The sequence below is a fragment of the Lactuca saligna genome, chromosome 9 (genome assembly GCF_052625555.1).
Source record: "Lactuca saligna cultivar CGN05327 chromosome 9, ASM5262555v1, whole genome shotgun sequence".
NCBI lineage: Eukaryota > Viridiplantae > Streptophyta > Magnoliopsida > Asterales > Asteraceae > Lactuca > Lactuca saligna.
The window spans coordinates 184,769,428-184,786,781 of NC_136425.1; the positions used below are offsets into that span (position 1 = coordinate 184,769,428).

The window sequence follows — 17,354 nt, forward strand, 5'->3', positions numbered from 1 at the left end:
AGGTCTTAAATACATTTCTAACAATTAAAACCCATTATTAAGTGCAAACACCATTCGGTTCGCATTTGACATTTGTTGTATCACAAAAACTTAATCATTTTCGTACCTTCGAAAGTATTTTATCTAATAATACTAACATCCAAAATTTTAAAATCGAGGATGTTATATTAGATTTTGTAAAGATGACACCCATTTAATAATAGAAAAAACAGAGAATCTAGCAGAGTAATTCTTGGATATGAAAACTGAATTGAAAAAGACCAAGACGCCACCATTTTATTGTTTTGCAAATGATTCGGCTAATCAATGCCTAATCACTTTGTTTAAAAAAAAATACTACGTATTTGATAATGTGACGACATGATGAAAAAGGTAAAGTCATGCCCATGTGCCCATGTCCTACATGCATAAAGCACGTTGACTGACTTGAGTTTTGATTGACACAAGTCTACTTCAAACAGCAAACAAACAGCCATCAGCATGCTCAGTATTGGCATGGTGGATGGTTGAGCTGAGGAGGATTTCTGACTTCTTGTAGTGAACAACACCCAGCTACCATAAAATTTTTGTAGCAAGTTTCTAAAGCATGTCTCTCTTAACATGCTTCCTTTTCCTTCTCAGCGTAACCCCTTATGCAGCTTCCCTTAATTTCGATTTCCCAAATATTACTCCAAAAGAAAACCAGAAGATAAAAACATCAGGGGGTGGAGCTTATATCTCTGACCAAGGAATCCAGGTGACCCCTGAAAACAATCGTCATTTAGAGAACAGGACAGCAGGCTGGGCAACATACATCACACCGCTTCATCTGTGGGATAAGAAGTCTAAAGAGCTAGCCAGCTTCTCTACACATTTTTCATTTGTTATTGATTCAAACAATAATACTAATTACGGTGATGGCCTCACATTCTTTCTTGCTCAGAATAAATCCATGATTGAATCAGATTTGGAAAATTATTACGGTGGAGGAGACATTGGGCTTCCGTTCAATCGCACAACCAACCTCTCAACTGTTCCGTTTGTCGCGGTAGAGTTTGATACATATTATAACCCTATTTGGGATCCAACCCCACAAGATCATGTAGGCATAAACATCAATAATCTTTCTTCTGTTAGCTATGGATATTGGTGGAGCAACATAACCTATGGGAAAGAGTGTCGAGCTTGGATTAACTATGATTCTGTTTCCAAAAATCTTAGCGTTTCCTACACCAATAGCGGAGATGATATAGATGAACTTTATTACACCATTGATCTAAGAGAGGTGTTGCCAGAATCGGTGGTTTTTGGGTTTTCAGCAGCAACAGGTGCCTCGTTCCAGAAAAACAATGTAAGGTCTTGGACTTTTAATAGTTCTATTCTACACATTGACATACCACCAACCATTAGCCCCCAAAACATTTATCAGAACAACACGCTACCACCATCCACAAGTCCGGATTCATCGAAGGAGAAGAAGAGGACAGGGTATATAGTGGAACTGATTGCTGGAGCCTCTGTTGTACTTGCTATTTTGGTTATTGTTACAGTTTTTTGTTGGAAAATGAGGAAAAACATGGGAGATGAAGTTGACGAATTTGGATCTGGTCTGGAGATGAACAATGAATTCACAATGGGCGTCGGACCTCGAAGATTCTCTTACCGTGAATTAGCTCGGTCAACTGGTGGGTTTTCAGAGAAAGAAAAGCTAGGCGAGGGAGGTTTTGGAGAGGTTTACAAAGGGTTTCTGGATGATTTGAAAATATATGTTGCAGTCAAAAGGGTGTCCAAGAATTCCAAACAAGGGATCAAGGAGTACGCAGCAGAAGTAAAGATCATTAGCCGATTGAGGCACAAAAATCTCGTCCAATTGACTGGTTGGTGCCACGAGAAAGGAGAACTTTTGCTTGCTTATGAGTTTATGGAAAATGGAAGCTTAGATTTACATCTCTTTAATGGAAACAGCTTGTTAGCATGGGAAACAAGGTACAAGATTACCTGTGGTCTGGCCTCTGCTTTGCTATATCTACACGAAGATTGGGAGCAATGTGTTTTGCATAGAGATATCAAATCGAGTAATGTGATGTTGGACTCAAATTTCAATGCTAAGCTTGGCGACTTCGGGTTAGCTAAGTTGGTCGACCACGAGAAAGGCTCACAGACAACACTGTTGGCCGGAACCTTGGGTTACATGGCTCCAGAATGTGTAGTAACCGGGAAAGCAACCAAAGAATCAGATGTATTCAGCTTTGGAGTTGTTGCACTGGAAATAGCTTGTGGACGAAAACCCATCGAGTACTTGGCTCCTGAAAAACAAGTAAGATTAATCCAATGGGTTTGGGAGCTCTATGGGAATGGGACACTTTTAGAAGGGGTAGATCCACGGCTAGGGTCAGATTATGTGGGAGAAGAGATTACACGTGTGATGATCCTTGGGCTATGGTGCGTGCACCCTAACCCAGATATTCGCCCTTCAATGAGACAGGTTATTCACATTCTGAACTCCGAAGCTTCTCTGCCTATACTCCCCTCAAAGATGCCGGTGGCTTCTTATTTGTCGTCTCCCATGTCTTCATCATATGGCGTGGCTTTTGTCATCCAAGACCAATCATCAAGTGGTGCATCTAAATCGGATTCCTCAGAGAAAACAACATCATCGACAGGCTCTTCTTATTCTCCATATGTATCACTGTTGCATTCAGAGCAATGACATATTCCATCCACTCTCAGTTTTTGCAGAAGAAGAAATGGAGCTTCTAATGATTTTGTTTATGGTGTGTGTATACAATAAATGGTATTTTCTTCGTGTTTGTTTGATTTCGTTCATATGATCTGCAGATATGTGTCGAAATTTATGATTTTCCAGTTGGGACTATTTCGTAGTGTACGTATATTTATGTAAGGAGCTGATATTTACAATGCATTATTTTATCCATCCACGTGTTTTCACCATTTTGCCTTTATTGATAATTTATAAAAATGTGAAAGAAAGAAGAATAGGTATCCATTTGAAATTAAAGTCTTTTCACCATTTTTCCCTTATTGATAATTTATAAGAATGTGAAAGAAAGAAAAATAGGTTATATCCTGTTGCCTGTATCACCATTCACATTTACACTACCCCTCTTTGAGTCGATCATCTTCTACATCCCAACCACAACCTCCTAAAAAACATAAAAATGCAAGTTCCAATCCAACCATACACCAAAACTTGTATAAAAAAACTTCCAATCCAACGATACACCAAAACATGTATAAAAAAACTTACTTTTAATTTTTAATAATTTAGTTAAAACCAGCGGCGGAGTAAGAATTTGAGAATAAGAAGGGCTTAAATCTTAAAAAGATAATAAAAGATATTGATTACTAGTTTAAAATAGAAAATCGTTTATTCAGGTTCAACACTAAGTAGCTAGTCAATATTACTAAAGTATTATTTTTTAAAGTTGTAGACATGTATTATAAATATCTTCATTTAATATTATCTCTAACAATATACAATTGTTGTTCATGAAGATTTTTCTTTTCATTTAAAAGAAGAATCAATGACTTTTTTGTTGCTCAAAATTTAAAATATGATCATAAAAAACCAAATTACTAATCATGATAAAATTACAAAAATGAAGTAAGTAAGAATTAAAGATTACCTATTATTATTGATTGGAGAATGAAAGCAATGGTAACATCTTAGTGAAAATCAACTCCCGATAATAAAATAATAGAGATACCCACTTTAACAAATTAAAATAGACAGAAGGGACTTTGAGTTTAGTTTACTAGATGGGCCACATAATTACTCATGGGTTGCATTATATATAATTCTATCATCAAACAATTAAAAGAGTTGGAGGGGGCGCAGCACTCGGCTGCCCCCTACTGGCTCCGCCATAGTTCGTACAGAAGAGTGGTTTCCACCCAATATGACTTTTAATCCAAAAATGGGTAATATCACTGGCAAAATCCTAATTATCCAGCAATTTCATTTTTGTTTGAAGCATTAATATGTAGCGGCAATAGATGATTGAAGAACAAAATGCACTTAATAAAAGGAATAACACATGTGATGGAGGGAAGAACAAAATGCACCAAATCAAAGGGATAAAACATGTGATGGAGGAAAGAACATAAAGCACTCGGTAGAAACATAAATGTGAAAATCTTTAAAATCAACGATTCTCTTTTTTTTTTATTTTGTAAATTTAAAAGAAAGGCAAAAATGTAAAAGAACATTGATTTCAAGTGGATTGAAAGAAAATTGAAGTGGAAATATCAAATCCCTATGTCAAAAACGATTCATCTGGACAAATTTTTCTCAATACTACAACTGGTTGATAGGTTTTTTTTTTTTTTTTTTTTTTTGAGTAAATTATGTGAATGATCCTTGTGGTTTGGATTAATCTTATGAGTTTGGTCCAAGAAGAAATTGATGTTTTGATCTTCCCTTCTTTTTTGTAAATTTAAAAGTAATGCAAAAAGGTAAAAAGAACATTGATTTCAAGTGGATTAATAAAAAAAGCAAAAACGATCCGTCTGAACAAATTTTTCTCAATACTACAATTGGTTGATAGGTTTTTTAGTAAATTATGTAGCAGCTGGTTCCGGTACGTACTCTTTTTTTTTTTTTTTGTAAATTTAAAAGTAATGCAAAAAGGTAAAAGAACATTGATTTCAAGTGGATTAATAAAAAAAGCAAAAACTATCCATCTGGACAAATTTTTCTCAATACTACAATTGGTTGATAGGTTTTTTAGTAAATTATGTAGCACCTGGTTCCCAGTACGTACTCTTTTTTTGTAAATTTAAAAGTAATGCAAAAAGGTAAAAGAACATTGATTTCAAGTGGATTAATAAAAAAAAGCAAAAACGATCCATCTGGACAAATTTTTCTCAATACTACAATTGGTTGATAGGTTTTTTAGTAAATTATGTAGCATCTGGTTCCCGGTACGTACTCCTTGCTATTTACATTTTTAAAATAATGCATTTTTCCTTGGACTTGGCGAGTTGATGGGCCAACTCGCCAAGTAGGAGTCGGATAAGGCACGGGAATTCGACTTTGGACTCGGCGAGTTGGTCCCCAGACTCGGCGAGTAGACCCTGTTTGGGCAAAAACCCTAATCCGGGTGTTTGCACCCTATTTAAACGCTCTAACTTGGCCTCCTTTATCCCTAATACTTCCAGAGAGCAGTAGAGCGAGACCCTAGCCCCCATATTGTTCTTGAGAGTGTTTTTGGCTTTGTGAAGGAGGATTGGAGCTTAGAAAAAGAAAGAGGTGGTTGAAGAGTGCAAGGAAAGGAGTAGATCCGAAATCTACTCATGGAGAAGCTTCCATTCAGGTAGAAAAGTCCCTACCTTGATCTTTAGGTCATTATATACCATTTTTGTCCCAATTTAGTGGTTTTCAAGCCCTAAAACACCAAACTCCATGAGTTGTGCTTAATGATCCGAAAGGACTTCAGATCTAGACTTATTGGATGAATTAGTAGCATAAAGTTCTGTGGTTGAAGTGATCGAGGTCGCCATTGAGTGTATGACCTCATTAAGAGTTTGGTTTTGGCCTTATGAGCTTATAGGGCCATGCATGCACGTAAAGTTTGCAACATTACGTGATAAGCATGCTCAAGGAGCATGGATCTGTGGTTTTGAAGCGTTGCATGTCTCAGATTTGGCCTATATTGGAAATGGGTCATAGGGACTCGACGAGTTCCATGAAGATTGTAACGCCCGCAGATCCGGGCTAGTCAATTTAAAGGCAATAGGGGTCAAAAATGACTTTTCAACAAAAGATTATTTAGAATGAATAGTCTTAACCAAGTTTTAGAATATGTCACAAGGTTTCCGTACATATAAAGAACGCCGAAATCCGAGTTATAACGAAGAAGTTATGGCCCGCCGAAGTTTTACGGCAAAACCGGCACGGCACCGGAAGACATAAATCCTGAAATTACGATAGAAGACTTTTTAGCCTTAGCAATCTAAACAAAAGTCGTAGAATACGTTAAACTAAGAACGTCGATAAAAAGAACGCCCAAATCTGACTTCGTATGAGGAAGTTATGATCTTTCTAAGATTCGGCTTAGCAGTGTACAGCCCGAAACTCGAATTTTAGTTCGAGCAGTTTTTGGCTTACGTGAAATAAATGAGAGTTGAAGATCTCATTAATAGGAACTCAACGGTAAAAAGACAGACGAAAACGGAGTCCGTATGAAGGAGTTGCGAATTCTTCGCGGTCATTTAACAGTCTAAACGCCTCGTACTGTTAAATTTAAGATCGGTCGAGAATTAGCCGACGGAGTCAAAATGAAAGTTGTAGATATTATTTTTACCTACGCGTGGATATAAAGAACGTCAAAAACGGAGGTCGTATGTGAAAGTTACGGATTTTATAAGTCGGAAGTGTGTTGTGCGAAAATGGGTGATGTGGCACAATCTTGGCCATTGCTTTCTCCCCAAGTTTTGCCACTAGATGGTGATATGTGGCACCAAGTTCAGCCATTTTCACCCTATAAATACCACCTCTCCCACCCTCATTTTCTTCACACCTTTCCCATTCTTTCTTCTCTTTACTCTCTCTCTAGAACTTCTCTCTAGCCTCGAAATCCCCCGAAAAGCCTAGGGAACCTCCCTAGCACGAGGCGGAAGCCCTGGAGTGCTCGACGCCTCTGAGAAGAAGAGCTTTTCGGCTCGGAAACGCTGCTCCAAGCAAAGCCTGGTTTTCTATAAAACCCGTTGTAAGTGAGCTACGCCTACGCTATTTTTAATATAGTTTTTATTTAATTATATTAACGTTATTAAGAACATATAATAAATACTTGGGCTGTTATTATGGGTTATATAAGTATTTTTTTAACTCTTATATAATAGTAATAATAGCTAGACTATTAATTAGTCTTGGCGAATAATAGACTAAAATCTATTGGTGATAACACTAGGTTTCGTCGAAGGAAATTATTTTAAAGTAAACGAAGCGCTGTCCGAGTACCGAGTCACCACCTTCTCAGGTGAGTGCATAGTCCCTTTCATGAACATGATTTTAATACAAGTATTGATTGAAGTATTAATTATATGTTTATGTGCGAGTTAATTAATGTTGCTTGAAATTCGTGTTAAAGAACATACCTGATTATATTTGATAATTTAGGATAAAGAGTAGACCTAAATTAAATATGAGGAATATTGGGTAGTATATTCTTATGAGTACAAGTGAGTTAAACTCAGAGAATAGAAGTTAGTATATGTCACTTATCCGGGAGTATGGATTAGACATAGTCATTGTCCCTAGTCCGAGAATATGGATTAGGCATAATCATTCGTCGTTAATCCGAGAGTATGGATTAGCTATTGTCCCTAGTCCGAGAGTATGGATTAGGCATAATCATTCGTCGTTAATCCGAGAGTATGGATTAGCTATTGTCCCTAGTCCGAGAGTATGGATTAGGCATAATCATTCATCTTTAATCCGAGAGTATGGATTAGTCATTCGTCCCTAGTCCGAGAGTATGGATTTGGTAAATTCGTTCATTTCTGATCCGAGAGTATGGAGTAGGTAAAACGACTAATCTTAGGTCCGAGAGTATGGATAGCCTCGTTGCGAGGATCGATGGGGTGGGATAAGAGTTGTTTATATATATGTATGGTGAAATTGTATATTTTGTGAATTTTAAACTATATATATGGTATAACATTGTGGGATTGAAATCCCTATGTGCTCACAAGGTTTCCCAACCTGACCCACTCAGTTTATTTATATCACAGGTGTTGATATGAAGTGACATTACACTGAGAGATTTAAAGAGATGTAGACCACTAGTGTGAATAATTGTAAGTTCTGTTTATGCTTATGTTCATGTATTAACGATGACATCCCAAACGTTTTAAAATGAAATAAATACGTTTCTTCGAAAATGTTTTAATAACGTATTTACCATGTTTTTCTGGGAACAAATTCCGCAACCTTTTTATAAAATAAAGTACTCTGATTTTTATAAAGCATAAACAAAATCGGTCTTTTCTGGCCGTGATTTTGGGGATGTCACAAAGATGGCCTTAGACTCGGCGAGTTGGATGAACTACTCGGTGAGTCCTATGAAGATTGCCTGGAACTCGACGAGTTGTTCTTCAAACTCGGCAAGTCGGGTCGCGAGTCGGTTCCATCGTCCCAAGTAATGAGTTAAGGGTGATTCAGTGAGTGGGAAGAAGGACTGGACGAGTAGGATCGGGTTAATAGGAAAAGGACTCGGCGAGTCTATGCCATGACTCGGCGACTCCAGTCAAATGGACATTGACTTTGACCAAGGAGTTGACCTTGGGCCAAGGGAGGGTCAGTCTTTTGACCTAAGGGCATTTATAGGTGTCTAACCTATGTTTATGGTTTATAGCCAGAGGATTTGCAATCCAGCAGTCAGGCGCTCAACATGCAGACTTCGGCAGCTACTTTTGAGGTGAGTTACGTTCCAGTAGCGGTGGGTCTAAGGCCACAATGTCGGCCGACCAGTAGAAGATGTATGATAGATGATTGTATTTGTGATATCATCTAGGTTTGCTACTACCTGATATGTTATATGCTAGCATGATATGTCGTATGTGATAGTAGTAGAGTTCGGTTGTTAGGACCGAAGGGTAGTCAGACATCCCAGATACGTCTGACAGTATGTGATGATATGTTTGCATGTTGGCTTGTTATGTTATATGCGATAGACGTAGTAGGAGGGGACCAGTCCCCGAGTTCGGTTGTTAGGACCGAAGGGTAGTTCAGGCACCCCAGATATGTCTGATATTATGTTATGTTATGATATATGTGATAGTAGCAGTAAGGGGTGAAATAGTCCCCGAGGATCGATCGTTAGGGCCGATGGGTAGTCAGCACCCCAGAATGGATTGACATGGGTAGTCAACACCCCAGAACGGCTTGACACGGGTAGGTCGGCACCCCAGAATGGTCATACCGGGTAAGTCAGGCACCCTAGAATTGCCCACCAATATGTATGATATGTGATTGTATGGTATCTGGTATGATGAGGGAACTTACTAAGCTTCATGCTTATAGTTTTCAGTTTTGGTTTCAGGTACCTCTTCTTTGAAGGGGAAGTAGTTGGCACGGTAGCAGCATATCACACACACACTTTGTATTCCGCACTATGAGATCTTCCTGGGGATTTGTACTCTGACATTGTTATGTTTTGATAAACTGGTTTCGAGACACGCACATCTTTTATGAAATGATATGAACAGTGAATGTTTTATTTCTAATGTTTTGCTAAGTATGTGTTTTAAAAATGAAATTTTTGGCTAGTATTTTTTGGATGTTACAAGTTGGTATCAGAGCCCTGGTTTGACGGATTCAGACATGCCTTCGGGGCTGTCTGAACTCAAATCGAGGGATTGAAAGCTTTTAAAGAAGAAAATATTTTCTACAAAGCTAAGTAAAGAGTTTTAAGAAAGAACAAAGTGTGTGATGTGCGCGACCGGCCGAGCTCAAGTATGTATTCCCGAATGTACCCATACAAATTTATATATGTTTATCAATTCCAGTAGAACAACATGCTAGATTAGGACTAAGGATTTAGGAGTGATGCCTTATGTGCCTGCTTTGTGTGCTTCAGTATATGAAAATTGCATGCTAGGATTGAGTAGACAGCAATAGGATAGCCTGTTTAGGTTATGCCTGATAGCATGAGCTTAGCATTGTATGCTAGTACAGTTTCGCATTATGAGGATGGAATTGCTTGAGTAGTCTCCTATGTCTGAATGCTGCTTGCTTTGTTCTTTATGGGACTCTAAGTGACGGGAGTTAGTTATTAAGTGAATGCGGCATGTCACATGCGAACAGGGTTGAATAATCTCAGAGTGCTAGACTTGGCCCTATTGCGCAGCTCTTGTCTGAGTCTAACCGTTGTAGGAACGAGTCTTTTACTTGAAGGATTATCTGAGCCTCGCCGTATGTGATGGTATTCAGGTGATGGCTAATTGGCATCACAAGGAGGCTTTCAGCAGCTGAGGACTAGATTGGGTATAGTCAGAGTCCCTAAGGCAAGCCCAGGATGGGAGTAGCAGAAATTATTAGCAGTAATAGTGACTTGGTGGAGTCAAGGCAGTACTTGAGGAAAGTACGGATAAATGTGGAAGGTAGTATGGACCCGTACTATTGGAAGCAGAGGATCCATACTCGAATCAAGGAAAGCTGAGATGAGACCAGGAAACTTGTGGTAGTAGTAATTCCTCGAGATATATCAATGTTCCTGACGTTTATTATGTTGTATTCAGAATGGTGGTATTGCGCCCTAGACCAGCAGTTGGCAGTTCAGAAGAGGGATCGGGTTCGGGATCAGGTTCCAAGACGGTGGATGAGGGACTATGCGATTTCATCGCATCACAGATCACTAGGGGCATCCTTGAGTCGACCCCCATTATCTTCGGGTCGATCAAGGAAGGGATAGTGGAGTTAATGGAGGATCGCCTCCGAGCATTCAGGAGCGACATGGCATCTGGCCAATCAGGATCTCGCACACTATCCTTTAAGGACTTCAGGGGCAGTGGTGCGCCGGATTTTCACGGGGCGAAGGACCCCATAGCTGTCAGGCGATGGATTGCAGACATTGAGTCTGCACAGATGATTAGCTTCTACCTTGAGGGGTCGAAGGTGAGGTTTGCAGCAGGGTGTTTACGAGATCGATCTAGGGATTGGTGGGAGTCCGTGGGTGACTCGTTGGGAGCCTCGGCTGTCGAGGCTATGACCTGGTCGGACTTCGCGGCCAAGTTCAGGGCAGAGTTTGCGCCAGCTGTCGAGTTTCAGCAGCTGGCCAGGGAGTTCTTGGATATGAGGCAAACGACGGACTGTGGTGGAGATCACCTCCATGTTCCGGGAGAGGGCATTGTTGGTGCCCCAGTATGCAGGTGATGAGGTCATAAGGAGGACCCGCTACCATGACATGCTCCTAGCTGATATTCGAGAGCATGTCAGTTTTTCAGCTTGCCCTACCTTGGACTCTATGATTGCCAAGAAGAGGGAGAGAGAGATAGATCTGGAGCACATCCGGAAGAGGAAGACAGAGGAGGGACAGGCAGGAAGGGCTTCGGGGAAGAAGCCCAAGGGACCAGATGGTAGGCCGAAAGGCCAGTCAGGACCGAGCCGCTGCAAGAAATGCAGCAGGCCTCATGAGGGGGCATGTAGGCTGGGATCGTCGAGCTGCTATAAGTGCGGCAAGATGGAGCATTTCAGCAGGGATTGTACTGCCCATGCGCCTGTGATACAAACGTCTGAGTTGCTGTGTTTCCACTGCAACCAGAGGGGCCACAAGAAGGCCAATTGCCAGCATCAGCACCGGTTAAGGCGCCAGCTCCAGCGACCCTGCGGATTACAGATGGCCGGCAGGGCAAGGCCGAGGCTCCCGTGGTGTGGAGCCGGGCGTTTCAGCTGACTACCGAGGAGGAACGCGCCGCACCCGATGTGGTGACGGGTATGATTCTTTCCCTCTATTTTCTTTTTATGATGTTATGATATTGATATGTTCTCTGTGTATATGCATTAGGATAGTTCCATGTGAACGGTATCCCTGTTCAGGTGTTATTTTACTCGGGTGCCACCCGATCATTTGTTTCCCTTGCGCTTAACAAGAGGTTTACTGAGTCTTCGGGCATGTTGGATTGCCCTTTAGAGGTAGAGATTGTCGATGATCAATCGGTGCAAGCATCAGCAGTATTCAGGGATTGTATCCTAAGGTTATTTGAGGAGCGCTATTTGGTGGATTTGGTTCCCATCCCATTGAGGGGGAACAAGGTAATTATAGGCATGGATTGGTTTAGCCCTAATGGGGCGGTGATAGATTGCGCATAGCAGCTAGTGCGGATCAGGACCCCAAGTGGGGGAGAGTTGGTGATCCACGGCGAGAGGCCACAGCGTGGACCCACAGTATGTGCAGCAATGAGAGCTAGGCGCTACCTTCAGTAGGGTTGCGCGGTATATGTCGCGTATGTTGTGGATACCTGGGAGGCAGGTAAGGCGACGGTGAACGAGGTTCCATTGGTGCGAGACTACACTGTTGTGTTCCCGGAGGAGCTTCCTGGAATACCTCTGGAGCGATAGGTAGAGTTCAGGATCAACCTAGTCCCTGGTGTGGCTCCGATAGCCAAGAAACCGTGTCAGTTGGCTGCTCCTGAGATGCAATAGTTTTCTACACAGCTACAGGAGCTATTAGACAAGGGATTCATTAGACTGAGCAGTTCACCCTAAGGAGCCCCGATCCTATTTGTGAAAAAGAAGGATGGGTCGCATCGGATGTTTATAGATTACTGGGAGCTGAATAAGGTAACGATGAAGAACCGTTACCCGCATCCGAGGATTGATGACGTCTTTGATCAGTTACAGGGAGCATCTTGGTTCTCCAAGAACGATTTGCGTTCAGGTTATCATCAGATGAGGGTCAGAGAGGAGGATGTGCAGAAGACCGCGTTTCGTACGCATTATGGCCATTATGAATTCATGGTGATGTCGTTCGAGCTCACTAATGCTCCTGTCGTGTTCATGGACCTCATGAATCGCGTATGCAGACCGATGCTGGATCGATATGTGATAGTTTTCATTGATGATATCTTGGTTTATTACAAGATGCAGGAGGAGCACGAGGAGCATCTGAGAGAGGTTTTGGAGACTCTGAGGAGGGAGAGCTTGTACGCCAAGTTCTCCAAATGTGAGTTTTGGTTGCGCGAGGTGCAGTTTCCTGGGCACCTCGTCAACCAGAACGGGATTTCAGTAGACCCGGCCAAGGTGGAGGCTGTGATGAGATGGGAGGTTCCGAAGTCTCCATCCGAGATTCGGAGTTTCCTAGGATTAGTAGGATACTATCGGAGATTCATTCAGGATTTCTCCAAGATAGCCGTCCCCCTGACACGGTTGACTAGGAAAGCCATGGTGTTTTGATGGGGGCCTGAGCAGCAGGCAGCATTCGAGATTCTGAGGCGGAGATTATGCGAGGCGCCAATCTTAGCCCTGCCCGAGGGCGTAGAGGATTTTGTGGTTTACTGTGATGCGTTTACCTCAGGTTTAGGCACGATATTGATGCAGAGAGGGCATGTCATTGCCTACGCTTCGAGGCAGTTGAAACCTCACGAGGCGAACTAACCAACGCATGATTTAGAGTTGGGGGCGGTGGTCCTCGCCCTTAAGATTTGGTGACATTACCTCTATAGAGTTCGGTGTACCATTGACACGAACCACAAGAGTTTGACGTATCTCATGGATCAGCCGAATCTGAACATGAGACAACGTCGGTGGTTGGACGTGGTGAAGGATTATGATTGTGAGATCCTTTACCACCCATGGAAGGCCAATGTGGTGGCCGATGCGCTTAGCCGCAAGGCGGAGCCAATCAGGGATATTTGCATGTGGATGACAGTGGTGACTCCGCTTTTGGAGCAAATTCGGGAGGCCCTGAAGGAGGAGCATCGGAAGAGTGAGCGCATAGTGGGTAAGGTTTCCTCCTTCGACTATGATAGTAGGGGATTATTGACATTACACTGTAGGGTATGGGTGCCATACCTCGGAGGCATGCGCCAGATCTTGATGGAGGAGGCACACAAATCCCGATTCTCCATTCATCCTGGGGCGACGAAGATGTATAGGGATCTTTGTGTTGACTATTGGTGGCCGTGCATGAAGTGGGATGTGGCTTGGTTCGTCGAGCGGTGCTTGACCTGCAGGAAGGTCAAGGCCAAGCATTAGAGACCGCACGACAAGATGCAGCCGTTGGATATCCTGTTGTTGAAATGGGAAGATATTACGATGGATTTTATCATAAAGCTTCCTAGGACCGCGCGAGGAGTGGATTCTATATTGGTCATCGTGGATCAATTGACCAAGAGCGCCCATTTTATTCCGATTCAGGAGAGCATCTCGGTCGAGAAGTTGGTCGATATCTATATCAGGGAGATAGTGGCGCAGAACGGGGTGACAGTATCAGTGATTTTAGAAAGAGATGTGTGTTTTACTTCCTGGTTTTGGAAGAAGTTTCATGATGAGTTGGGCACTCGCCTGCATTTTAGCACTGCCTTCCACCCGCAGACGGATGGTTAGAGTGAGCGGACCATCCAAACTCTTGAGGATATGTTGCGGGCATGAATGCTAGATTTCAGTGGCAGTTGGGATACCTATCTTCCTTTAGCTGAGTTCTCATACAACAACAACTACCACGCGAGTATTGAACGTCCTCCCTTCGAGATGTTGTACGAACGGAGATGAAAGACCCCGATATGTTGGGGGGGGGGGGGGGGGAGGTTGGCCAGAGGGTCATGGGAAGCACCGAAGTGGTGCTCCAGATGATAGAGAATATTCAGCAAGTCCGGAGCAGGCTTTAGACTGCTCAGAGTCGGCAGAAAAGTTACGCCGACAAGCGCCGTTCATACTTGGAATTCCAAGTCGGGGATATGGTTCTTCTGAATGTGTCGCCATGGAAAGGCATCATCCGATTCAGAAAGCGGGGTAAGTTAGGCCCTAGGTACATCGGGCCATTCAGGGTTGTAGCTCGGGTGGGCAAGGTGGCGTATAGGTTGGATCTACCAACCGAACTCAGCCAGATCAACAACACTTTCCATGTCTCTCAGTTGCGGAAGTGTTTGGTGGACAACTCGGCAGTGGTGCCTTTGAAGGATATTCAGGTCGACGCCAGCCTGAATTACATCGAGCGGCCTGTGGCAATCCTCGACAGGTAGTCAAAGGATCTAAGGAACAAAAGGGTGGAACTCGTGAAGGTGCAATGGCAGCACCGGAAAGGTTCGGAGTGGACTTCGGAGCCGGTAGAAGAGAAGATGGAGCACTACCCTAAGTTGTTTCAGGATCGAGCAACAGACTTCGAGGACGAAGTCTAAGATAAGTGGGGGAGATTTGTAGCACCTGGTTCCCAGTATGTACTCCTTGCTATTTATATTTTTAAAATAATGCATTTTGCCTTGGACTCAGCGAGTTGATGGGCCAACTCGCCGAGTAGGAGTGGGATAAGGCGTGGGAATTGGACTTTGGACTCGGTGAGTCGGTCCCCAGACTCAGCGAGTAGACCCTATTTGGGCAAAAACCCTAATCCGGGTGTTTGAACCCTATTTAAACCCTCTAACTTGGCCTCCTTTGTCCCTAACACTTCCAGAGAGTAGTAGAGCGAGACCCTAGCCCCATATTGTTCTTGAGAGTGTTTTTGGCTTTGTGACGGATGTTTGGAGCTTAGAAGAAGAAAGAGGTGGTTGAAGAGTGCAAGGAAAGGAGTAGATCCGAACTCTACTCAGCGAGAAACTTCCATTCTCGTAGAAAAGTCCCTACATTGATCTTTAGGTCATTAGTTACCATTTTTGTTCCAATTTAGTGGTTTTCAATCCCTAAAACACCAAACTCCATGTTGTGCTTAATGATCCAAAAGGACTTTAGATCTAGACTTATTGGATGAATTAGTAGCATAAAGTTATGTGGGTGAAGTGATTGAGGTCCCCATTGAGTGTATGACCTCATTAAGAGTTTGGTTTTGGCCTTATCAGCTTATAGGGCAATGCATGCACGTAAAGCTTGCAACTATACGTGACAAGCATGCTCAAGGAACATGGATCTATGGTTTTGAAGCGTTGCATGTCTCAAATTTGGCCTATATGGAAAATGGGTCATAGGGACTCGGCGAGTCCTAAGGAGGAACTCGACGAGTTCCATGAAGATGGCCTTAGACTCGGCGAGTTGGATGAACAACTCGGTGAGTTCTATGAAGATTGTTTGGAACTCCACGAGTTGTTCTTCAAACTCGGCGAGTCGAGCCGCGAGTCGGTTCAATCATCCCAAGTAATGAGTTAAGGGTGATTCAATGAGTGGAAAGAAGGATTGGACGAATAGGACCGGGTTAATAGGAAAAGGACTCGGTGAGTCTATGCCTTGACTCGGCGAGTCCAGTCAAATGGACATTGACTTTGACCAAGGAGTTGACTTTGGACCAAGGGAGGGTCAGTCTTTTGACCTAAGGGCATTTATGGGTGTCTAACCAATGTTTATGGTTTATAGTCGGAGGATTTGCGATCCAGCAGTCAGGCGCTCAGCAAGCAGACTTCAACAGCTACTTTCCAGGTGAGTTACCTTCCAGTAGCGGTGGGTCTAACGCCACAATGTCGGCCCACCAGTAGGAGACGTATGAGAGATGATTGTCTTTTTGATATCATTTAGGTTTGCTACTACCTGATATGCTATATGCTAGCATGATATGCCGTACGTGATAGTAGTAGAGTTCGGTTGTTAGGACCGAAGGGTAGTCAGACACCCCAGATATGTCTGACCATATGTGATTATATGTTTGCATTTTGGCTTGTTATGTTATATACGATAGAGGTAGTAGGAGGGGACCAGTCCCCGAGTTCGGTTGTTAGACCCAAAGGGTAGTTCAGGCACCCCTGATATATCTGATATTATGTTATGTTATGATATATGTGATAGTAGCAGTAGGGGGTGAAATAGTCCCCGAGGATCGGTCGTTAGGGCCGATGGGTAGTCAGCACCCCAGAATGGATTTACATGGGTAGTCAACACCCCAGAACGGCTTGACACGGGTAGGTCGGCACCCTAGAATGGTCATACCGTGTTAGTCGGGCACCCTAGAATTGCCCAACAATATGTATGATATGTGATTGTATAATATCTGGTATGATGTGGGAACTTACTAAGCTTCATGCTTACAGTTTTCAGTTTTGGTTTGAGGTACCTCTTCTTTGAAGGGGAAGGAGCTGGCACGGTAGCAGCACATCACACGCGCTTTGTATTCCGCACTATGATATCTTCCTGGGGATTTGTACTCTGACATTGTTATGTTTTTATAAACTGGTTTCAAGACACGCACATCTTTTATGAAATGATATCAACAGTTAATGTTTTATTTCTAAGTTTTTGCTAAGTATGTGTTTTAAAAATGAAATTTTTGGCTCGTATTTTTGGGATGTTACAAATTATGTGAATGGTCCTTGTGGTTTGGATTAATTTATGAGTTTGGTCTCTAATTTTTTTTTTTTTTTTTTTTTTTTTTAACTCAAACGGTCCCTATTACATGTTTTTGTGATGCATTTCGCCTCTGACAGATATAAGAAGATTACTTTGCCCTTAATCATTTGTTTTTTATTTTCTATTATCTACTGATCATTTTTAAATCTAAAAAAAATAAATTAAACAGCCCACCAAACATAACCCGCTCCCTCCCCTTCCCTGTATCCTCTTCTTTCACTTACCCCACCAAACAAACGCAACCATGCTTTTTCACCATTCTTTTCCATCTTGTTCTCCGGTTAGCCACCAGCAGTGGCGGAACCAGGAATTTTGATATGGGGGTACAAACATTGTCAATATATATTACATGTAGTTATCCAATATCAGA

General features: G+C 42.4%; 1 pseudogene; it reads left to right on the forward strand.

The window, feature by feature from the left end:
* Nucleotides 1–452: 452 nt before the first annotated feature.
* LOC145015371 (L-type lectin-domain containing receptor kinase IX.1 pseudogene) lies at nucleotides 453–2,914 on the forward strand (annotated as a pseudogene).
* Nucleotides 2,915–17,354: the final 14,440 nt, after the last annotated feature.